Source organism: Impatiens glandulifera, chromosome 1 (genome assembly GCF_907164915.1).
Source record: "Impatiens glandulifera chromosome 1, dImpGla2.1, whole genome shotgun sequence".
In the NCBI taxonomy this organism is placed as follows: Eukaryota; Viridiplantae; Streptophyta; class Magnoliopsida; order Ericales; family Balsaminaceae; genus Impatiens; species Impatiens glandulifera.
In genome coordinates this window covers 109,115,903-109,125,433 of record NC_061862.1, presented here as the reverse complement: position 1 = coordinate 109,125,433, position 9,531 = coordinate 109,115,903, and positions in this window count along the sequence as shown.

Below are 9,531 nucleotides of genomic sequence, written 5' to 3'. Positions count from 1 at the left end.
AAAAAAAAAGAAATATTTTATAAAATATTAACTTATTTTTATTGCAAACAAAATATAATATTAATATTTTAAAATCAATATATATATATATATATATATAATATAATAAATAGGTAAAATATATTAACTAATGAAAAAAAAAATTATATATATTTTGATACGTTTTATATAATTGATAAATATTTGTTATTTTAATTTATAATTTTATTAGAGATATATATTTTTAATACAAAATATTATAATATTAAATTATTATAATTAAACAAAAGACTGAAATATTTTTTTTATATAAAAATAAATTATAAAAAAACTTATAAAGAAATTAAATAAAATACGAAATTTAAAAATATATTCAAACAAATAATTTAAGTTTTAAAATGACATTATAAATATATTTAAGATTTATTTATAATTATAAAAAAGAAAAATGACATTAAAAAAATAATCTTAGAATTGATGCAAGATTTACAGAGAGCAATATAATTATTTATTTAATTATTTATATATATATTAAATATTTTATAATATTTGTCAAATTATCTATTATAATAATATTTTTTTATATTTAATTTTTTTATTATTATATTTAAGTTATTAATTTTCCTATTTTTGATAAATATTTATTTTTACTGAATTTGATTATTCAACCATCAAAAACAATATATAGACCTAATTAATGGGTTATATAATATTTCAGTATTATATTTTTTAAAATAAACATTATCAACTATAAGTACTATTAGATTTAAAACTTAATATTTAAAGACATTTTTGTCAAAATTATTTTTTTTATTACTTAATAAATATTTTTCATGTATATGATTAGTGAACCTAGAACCCACATTTTATACCATATATTTCATTTAATTTTTTCAGATAAACAAAAATTAAACATCAAACTCATCAAATAAATGAACAAACTTTAGATACTTAATGCATTTAAAAATTTAGGTTAATTAAAAACTAAAATCAATTCAAAAATTAAATTTAAATAATATTATTTTATTTAAAATATTTCTTCATAAATAATATTTTAATTATATCTTTGCTGTGCAAATGCTTGGGAATCATAATAGTGTTCATAAAAAAATTTTAGTATTTGTGGTATTTTGGGAAAAGTATACGAAAAATCTTTAAAAAATTATTTGTAAGAATCTATCTAACACTTTAATTAATTATAAAGTTTTCATCATACAACTATGCGGTCTATATTAATATCATGTGCATGAAGAATATTGAGATTCAATATTAAAGTTATATAATCATGTTATCAAAATATTTTATATAATGATTTATAATGAACCATTTTAATAACAATAGAATCTCTTTAAAATATTTTATAACACATAATGATAAATGATCGATATATTAATTTATTAATTATGTGTAACTTGAAAGTTTGATAATTAAATTATCAAAATTATTTTATGTTTCATCTTATCATGAAATTTTTTAATCAAAATATTTATAATAAAATATTTATAATAAAAATAAAAATAAATGGTTGATTAATTAATTTATTATTTATGTGTTAAATAATAAAATAAAATAAAACAGGGAGATGGATGAGGTAAGATTGGTGAACAAATTTAGTTGACTCCTCATGAAATAAAATTAAGGAATATCTATTTTTTCTTTCTCTATTCTTATGTCTAATATTAGTATTTAGTATTTGATTAGTTTATTTTTATTTATTTTTTAAATTTTGTCTTCTTTTTATATTAACCTATAATATTTTAAAAGAGTTTCTCCTTTATAGATACTTGAATATTAAAATATATAAAATGTATAAATTAGTTCAATGTTTACAACAATATTTACTTCTATTAAAAATTCTAAATTCTAAAGCAAACATTAAACCAAACCGAAAGGCTATCAATTTCATTTTTGTTTATATTAAAAAAACAAAACAAATACCATTCACAAAATCATTATAATAGAATCAAATTCACAAACAAATTGTATTAAAAAATTTGTGAATTTTGTTCTAATGTAATATTTTTGTGGAGGGTTTCTTTTTTCTTTTTTTTTAATATAAATAAAAATGAAATTAAAAGTTTTTCTTTTTAATAATTGAGTTAGAATTTAATTTTTTTAGTAGTATTAAATATTACAATAAATATAAAACTATTTTATATATTATAATATTCAAGTATTAATTTTTAAAGAGAAATAATTTTAAAATAAGACCTAAGAATATAAAAAGAAGAAATAGATAAAAGAAGATAAATTGATTAACTAATTAATAAAAAAAAGAAAGAGAAAAAGTGAATATTTATTTAATAAATATTTAATTTTAAAAAATATTTAATAGTGCCTCATTAGATATTAGATGAGACAATTTTTAATATTAAGTACATTTTAAATAAACTTTAATTAATATATATATATATATATATATGGGTAAAAAAATAATATTTTTTACCTCAAAGTTTTTACGGAATTCTTCAGCACAAAAGTAGTCATATCAGATACAACTGCCTTCCAGGCCAGACCTAAAAATAGGAAATGATAACAACATTTCTAGCATCTTAAATATCGATGAAAAACAGCTCTATATCATAATTGTTTGATAGTTCTACCAAAATTCATACAAATTGATATAACCCCTTTACAATTTTACACTTCAAAGATGAAAATATGAATAGTCATAACAGAGAATAAAAGCTCAAACAATTTTTTAGATTTTTTATTTTGTTAAGAGTAAATGCAATAATGAAAAAGCAAAAAAATAACGTGTGACCAAAAGTATCACCCAAAACACATAAGTACAGTTAAACATTCGGAAAATACCAATAAAAACACAAAACTAGAAATTCAAACTAATTTGAGAACAAAACATGAAAACATAAAACAATAAACTCAAACTAATATGAGAATACAAAAGAAACAACGAAAACAAATCAAAGGACAAAACACAAGCATAAGAACTTGTGATGCTAGCCGTAACCGTAACCGCTCCAAAACGTGCTGGTGACAGAGCCACACCATAATGATCAAAACTAAGTCTGAGCCACACCATAATCAAGAGTCAGCTGTTTCATTGGAGGGATGGTCTCTAATGCAAATAACATAAGGCGTGAATAATATATGTTTTTGTAGTCATATAGCACAAATTGTACCATTACATTAGGACTAGGACTACCGTGATATAGCAAGCCAGATTTCTGGATCTTGAAACATCAAGAGAAAAATCCAATGGCGGATAGTACTGGACAAATTGCCCCATTCCATCCATTTTTTGTCGAACTGATCTAGATGTATCAAATTACCTCCTCCATTCATTGAGAATATTTGGGCTTTCCTCTTTGTGAGAACGATTCCAGCATATTCGCATATAAAAGACCCGACTTGAATCAGATTCAGTGACCTAACACCCCAGCCCGTTTCAATAGACCTGAAAACTTCAAACATGTATCTCAATCCTTTTTGAGATACGCGATTTCTGCAACTTGGAGGACATCGACAACCAGGACCGCATTCAACTGCTACAGGCTTTCCTCTCACCAGATGTCCCTGATTATCATATGCAAAATCACTTCCATTTAGCACATACACAATTATCATTACATCCCCGGATACAATCACAGCCAACTGTAAAACTAACCGTACGAGGAAATAAAGCACTAGTGATGTAGGGATAGAAAGTTGGTCCATATTCAAGAAATTAATAATTTGTTAAATTGAGAAACAAAGTAGTCACAAGAAACTAAGGGCCAACATGACAAAAGTAACACATGAAATAAAATTAGTTATTTGTTTAATAAAATTTAACATGCACCAAAGGAGGTTTAACATGTACATTCATTTACGAAAATGTTCTAACTATTTTTCCTTTCTACATATTTTTCATATCTTGTAGATAATAAGGTTGGCTAGTGAAGTCAAGAAAGAGGATTCTAAGTAAGAAAATACAAATTAGAAAATTTTGAAAAGATATAAGAAAAAACATTACCCATAGAACAACGACCATATCAGATCGGGTGATCTTGTTCTCTCTCTCAAGATCAAGAAGAACATGAACAAAGTATCCATGATTATTGTCCTGATCAGTAACCATGCTGTGATCGTCTATGATCTTTCTAACAAACCCATTCACTTTAGAAACTAGTTTCCTACTTCTCCTTCTCACACCTTGAACATCAAGCCAACCTAGAATCGGGAAATGATCGCTCCAATTGAATGTCCCTAGTAACTTATCTCCTTCACTAACAAATCCCTCTAATTCCAAATCGTCCCCATTTTCACCAAAATCATAATACTTTCCAAAAACAGTCATCATCATGTTATTCAATGAACCATAGTGAAGAACTTGCTTGATCTCAACATCCCCTTTTAGATCCATTTGTGTTTTTACCTGCGTAAAGATACACTCATTTATAACTAATTGTCTTTTATACTCATTATCATTTAAAAGTAAAAATAAAAAGAGTATTCTTACTTGTGTGATCATCTGATGACAGATGTTCTTACGGAATCCTTCAGCACAAGCTATTTTCTTCGGGCTAAACATGTAAGTAGCTGAAATCCTTCTTAGCTCTCTCCAGTATTCTCCAAAGGGAGCAAATCCCATTGCCCGATTAAACAAGAGCTCGTAAGCGGATTCCTTAATGGGACGATCAGCGTAGGCAGAACTACTGAGAATGTCCTTAAACGAACCCGGATCACTTGAAATAACGAAACGGGACTAGCCAGAATCTGAAAACAGCGGTTAGGATAGCGAGAAAAAGGAAAAGTTGGATGCTGAGCAAGGTGGAGGAGGAGTCATCTGGTAGAACAAAGGAGAAGTTGGATGCCTATTCCCGAAACATTTTTTTTTTGTTAACAGAGAGATATGAAAGTAGGAAATGGTGATGAAAGAAGGAATGGAGTTTTCGTATTTGTAGGGAGGGCAAGCAGAAACATACAAAATAAATTTTATAACATTCAATCTATTTAAAATGAAATTAAACTAAACATTTTAATTATATATAGGTAATATTATAAAGAGAACTGACTCAAAAGTTGCATGATTAACTAAATCCCAAGAAAATGCAAACTTAGAAAACCCATATATTAATTTTGGAAGACCCACCAGAAAGAATTAACATGCTAAAACATCTCTTAACACAACAAATTAAGGATTTTTCATTTCCTTTAAAATCTTAAGAGTCTAGTCAGCTCCACGTTGTTAATATTTGGACTCACTAAAAGCTCTGAAAAAAGCAGAGCCATGCAATGGATACAAATATTTTAATATTTTTCTGAAAATGCAGAGACATGCAAGGATGCAGGTATTGAATTGAAAATGCAGAGACATGCAAGGATGCACGTAGTTAATTTTCTTCATGCATGACAACATTTGTCATGTACTGTGGCCCACACATTAATTTACCATGGGCGGATTCAGCTCTAGGTGGGTGGTGCAAATTCTACAAAAGATGGTTTGGAGGTTTTATTGATTGAAATCAATTATAACATTTGAAGGTCTATATTGATGTCAATTTACTGAACGGCTTCAAAGGTTGGATGAAGTACTAGTTTTTGCTAGAATCAAATCAACGGAATAGTGTGTATATCCAATTTAAAGATTTTCCATAAACTAATTAATCAGGACAAATTTTATTATATAAATATATATATATATATATATATATATATATATATATATATATATATATATATATATATCATTGAAATATGCTTCATAATTACTTGGTCGAAGACAAAGAGATAAACTTGAAATTATGAGAATGTTTGAAAACGCTTAGAGCTATAATGTAGTTAACGAATAAATTTTATTACATTGGTTAATATATACATAATTAAAGTGTATTTCAAAATATTATTTCATTTAAATAAATACCCCAATAAGTTATTTAAAACAAAAAGAATTTTTAAATATATTAAAAAAATGATTAAACACAACAATACTTAAGAAGTTTAGTTTTTTCAACCAAGTCATACATTGATTTGTTTATAGTTATTGTAGTTTTTCTATTATTATAAGTCTTATAACTCTATATTTTTTGACTGGGCTGATTTTAATTTTTTAGTAATTAAATTTATCTATAAATACCCCTAATAAAATAAAATAAATATAAAAGATCTACGAAATGAATGAAATACCCGATTTAATAACAAATTTATATATATAAAAATTATCTCGTAATTATTGAAAATATAAAAATAAGACAAGAAAATATATAAAATTTAACAAATTTTTACATATTATTTAAGTTGCAACCTTCTATTTTTTATAGAAGAAAATTCATCTATTATAGAATCCGAATCAATATCTTCAACAATCTCTCGTTCAATATAAATTATCATAGTATCGGCTAAAAACTCTTCTTCCATCTTATTCCGTTGAATAGTTTTCACATGTTTAATTGCTGAAAATGAACTTTCTGCAGTGGCAGTAGAAACCGTTAAAGCCAAAACAAGTCGAATCAATCTATCAATCAAATTATAATTTGATGACTTGTTTGTTTCAACTAATCTGCGACACAATTCAATGATGGAAGACATATTTTGAAAATTCTCATTACGAGAAACATCAATTTTATAATGCTGGAGTTGGGATCTCAAATAATGCATTTCTTGTTCACTGAAGTCTCCTGGATAATACTTTTCAGCTAATTTGCAAATATCTTCACCTTTAAATGATTTAAAATTATCTTTAAGGTCCAAAGTAGAACTAAGTTTAAGGAGCTCTACCGCATCATCACTAAATCTGGAATTCAACTCTTCTTGTTGAAAATCTATCACTTAATTGAAGATATTGAAATGATAGTGTTGTTGAATTGTCAACGAATTTTTTTGTTGACATAAACGTCGTGTTGCACTTTTGTATGAAGCATTCAGATCCAGAATTTCAATGTCATGTTGTGTGCAAACCATTTACACGTATTCTAGGAAATGATCAAATCCTTCTTCTCTAAAATTGAAAAGTAGTGCTTTAGTAGTTGATACTAGATCCATGGCATTTATAATATCAAGAGATTTATTTTGCAAAGCTTGACAATGCATGTTTGTAAGTCCCATAATTTTTTTGCATCATATAAAGTGTGAAAACAAATTCAAAAGATCTTAAAGCTATCAAACAACCACATGCTTCTCCACGTAAAGAACTAGACGATCCTTCTTCCACAATACTTTCAAGAACAGAAATAGTTGCACCAAACATATCAATTAAACTACAAATAGATTCAAAATGAGAGCTCCATTGAGTTGATCCACTACGATGTAAATTACCAATTTGATTCATTCCTTTACCAGTATCTCGTTCACCCGAAGTAATCATACGATCAATTTCAATAGTTTGAACAGAATGTAACTCAGAATGCTATTTGGAAGAACAACCAATAAGATTAATAATGGTGGATAGTTTTGAAAAAAATAGCCAAATAGAAATCTCTTTTGTAGAAGCTCCAACTAATGCTAATTGCAACCTATGAGCAAAGCAATGTATATAATATGCATATGGACACTCTCGAATACTCTCAATTGTCGTCTTAAGTCGTAATAATTTTTCTGAACTTCATCTAAACTTTGGGCATTCAATATGTTTTCAATATGTCCACTTACTTTCATCAAATCTTAAACACATTTCACTGAATTACTATGTGAGGAAGTAGGACCTCCCACATGAATTAAAAGTGGACATTTAACTCCATCGTTAACCCTTTTCCAGTTATTAAATCCATCAACAGTGAATGAAGGATTAATAGGTGATTTCTTTTGGAAAAGAAAACAAGGAAAACAAAATATTAAATCCTTTGATGAAGAATACTCTAACCAAGGAAACTTTTCAAACCACGAGTATTGAAATCTACGATACTGGGTTTGTGATCCAAACTTAGTTCTTGGATACTCATCTAACTTAGGTTGATACAGACCCATTCTATTATAAGACCGCCTAATTTCATCTTGTTGATTTATTGGATGTTGCCATATAGGAATCCGAATTGCGGGATCTCGTTCAAGATTATTAAGATCAATTTCAACCCTTGGAAAATTTAAAACAGGTCGTTCTTCTTCCATATTAGATGTATAAGATTGAAGATTTACCTCGTTAACCGTAGATGTAGATGTAGATGAATTTTTTTTATGTTTGAAAAACGATAGTAATGTCTTTCTTTTTTTACTCCTTTCATTATCCATTGTAATCCTATTAACAAAATATAGAATTAAAATAAGAATATATAATTTATACAATCTTATGTTATAAACAAAATTAATTGAGAAAAGGTAAAAAAAACTAACCGAGAGATTAAAAAAGAGACCAAGGATAGTTGTAGAGAAATTAAATTAAATAATCATAAAAATTTAAATTGATTATGTTTTAAATAAATAAAAAATATGAAAGTTTATGTGTGAATATAAAAAAAATATAATATAATATAATAATAATAATATAATTTAATATAATAATATATATATATATATATTTATTATTATAGATTATATTCTTATAAAAGATATTATATTTATAGATAGAAAATCTTTTTATATATATATATATATATATATATAAATCACACGGGCTACTTCCCACCCTAGCCCGCTGAATGCATCCTCCATTGGCTCTAATGATAAATATTTAACACAATACAACATTATGTATACACTACTTTAGTCTCTAAATCCTCTCTTATGCGAAACTCAACTCATGGTGGACACAACAAAGATAGTTTTGGCTAACGAGAGCCCGAGCTTCTTGAGTTTTAGGACGAAGACAAATACAAATTGAGTGAACATTTCATTGCATGAACAAAAATTTTTAACTGATGATGATGTAGTGAAGGAGCCTTGGTCTAGTCTTTAGTAGTTGTAAGAATTTTGGTCAAACTAAAACATTCAAAAATTTGGTTTCAGGGCTTGAGAGAAGAAGAATGACTACAAAATTAGTTCATGGAAGACTCTTGATGAATCCTTGGAGCCAGGGGTGGAGTCGGGATTTGAAACCTACCCGGACTAATTTTTTATCAAAAAATTTATCCGGGCTAGTTTTATAATAATATCAAATAAACAAACAAAATAAACTAAGTTTACAGTCACTAGTTCCTTTCAGCGACGGGATATAATCAATAACGACAGTACTTTACAAGAGATAAATAACGACAGTACGTCACTATTGATAAATACATATAGGATGTTAGGGCTACCCGGGCTACATCCCAGGCCAGCTTGTACTTGGCTCCACCCTTCTTGGAGCACTTTTGGATTGATATGTGAATTGTGATGGTCATCTAATTCTATGACTACTTGATTTGACATTCATGACTTTGAAAGAATATTAATACTCTTCACAAAATAATGACACTTATATATGTTGTGACTTTATTTGGAGATTAAAATACTGAACTGAAAGAATATTGAAAGAATATGTAGTCTGATAATAATTGTTAGAAAATGGATCAAGAAGGATGTACAAATTCTCAAAGATAAATTCATAAATGTGAAAGAGAGTTTGATGGTACAACCAAACATAGTCATTAAGACTTTTAGTGAAAATGCTATACTAGAGAAATTCAAAAAGGTCAAAAC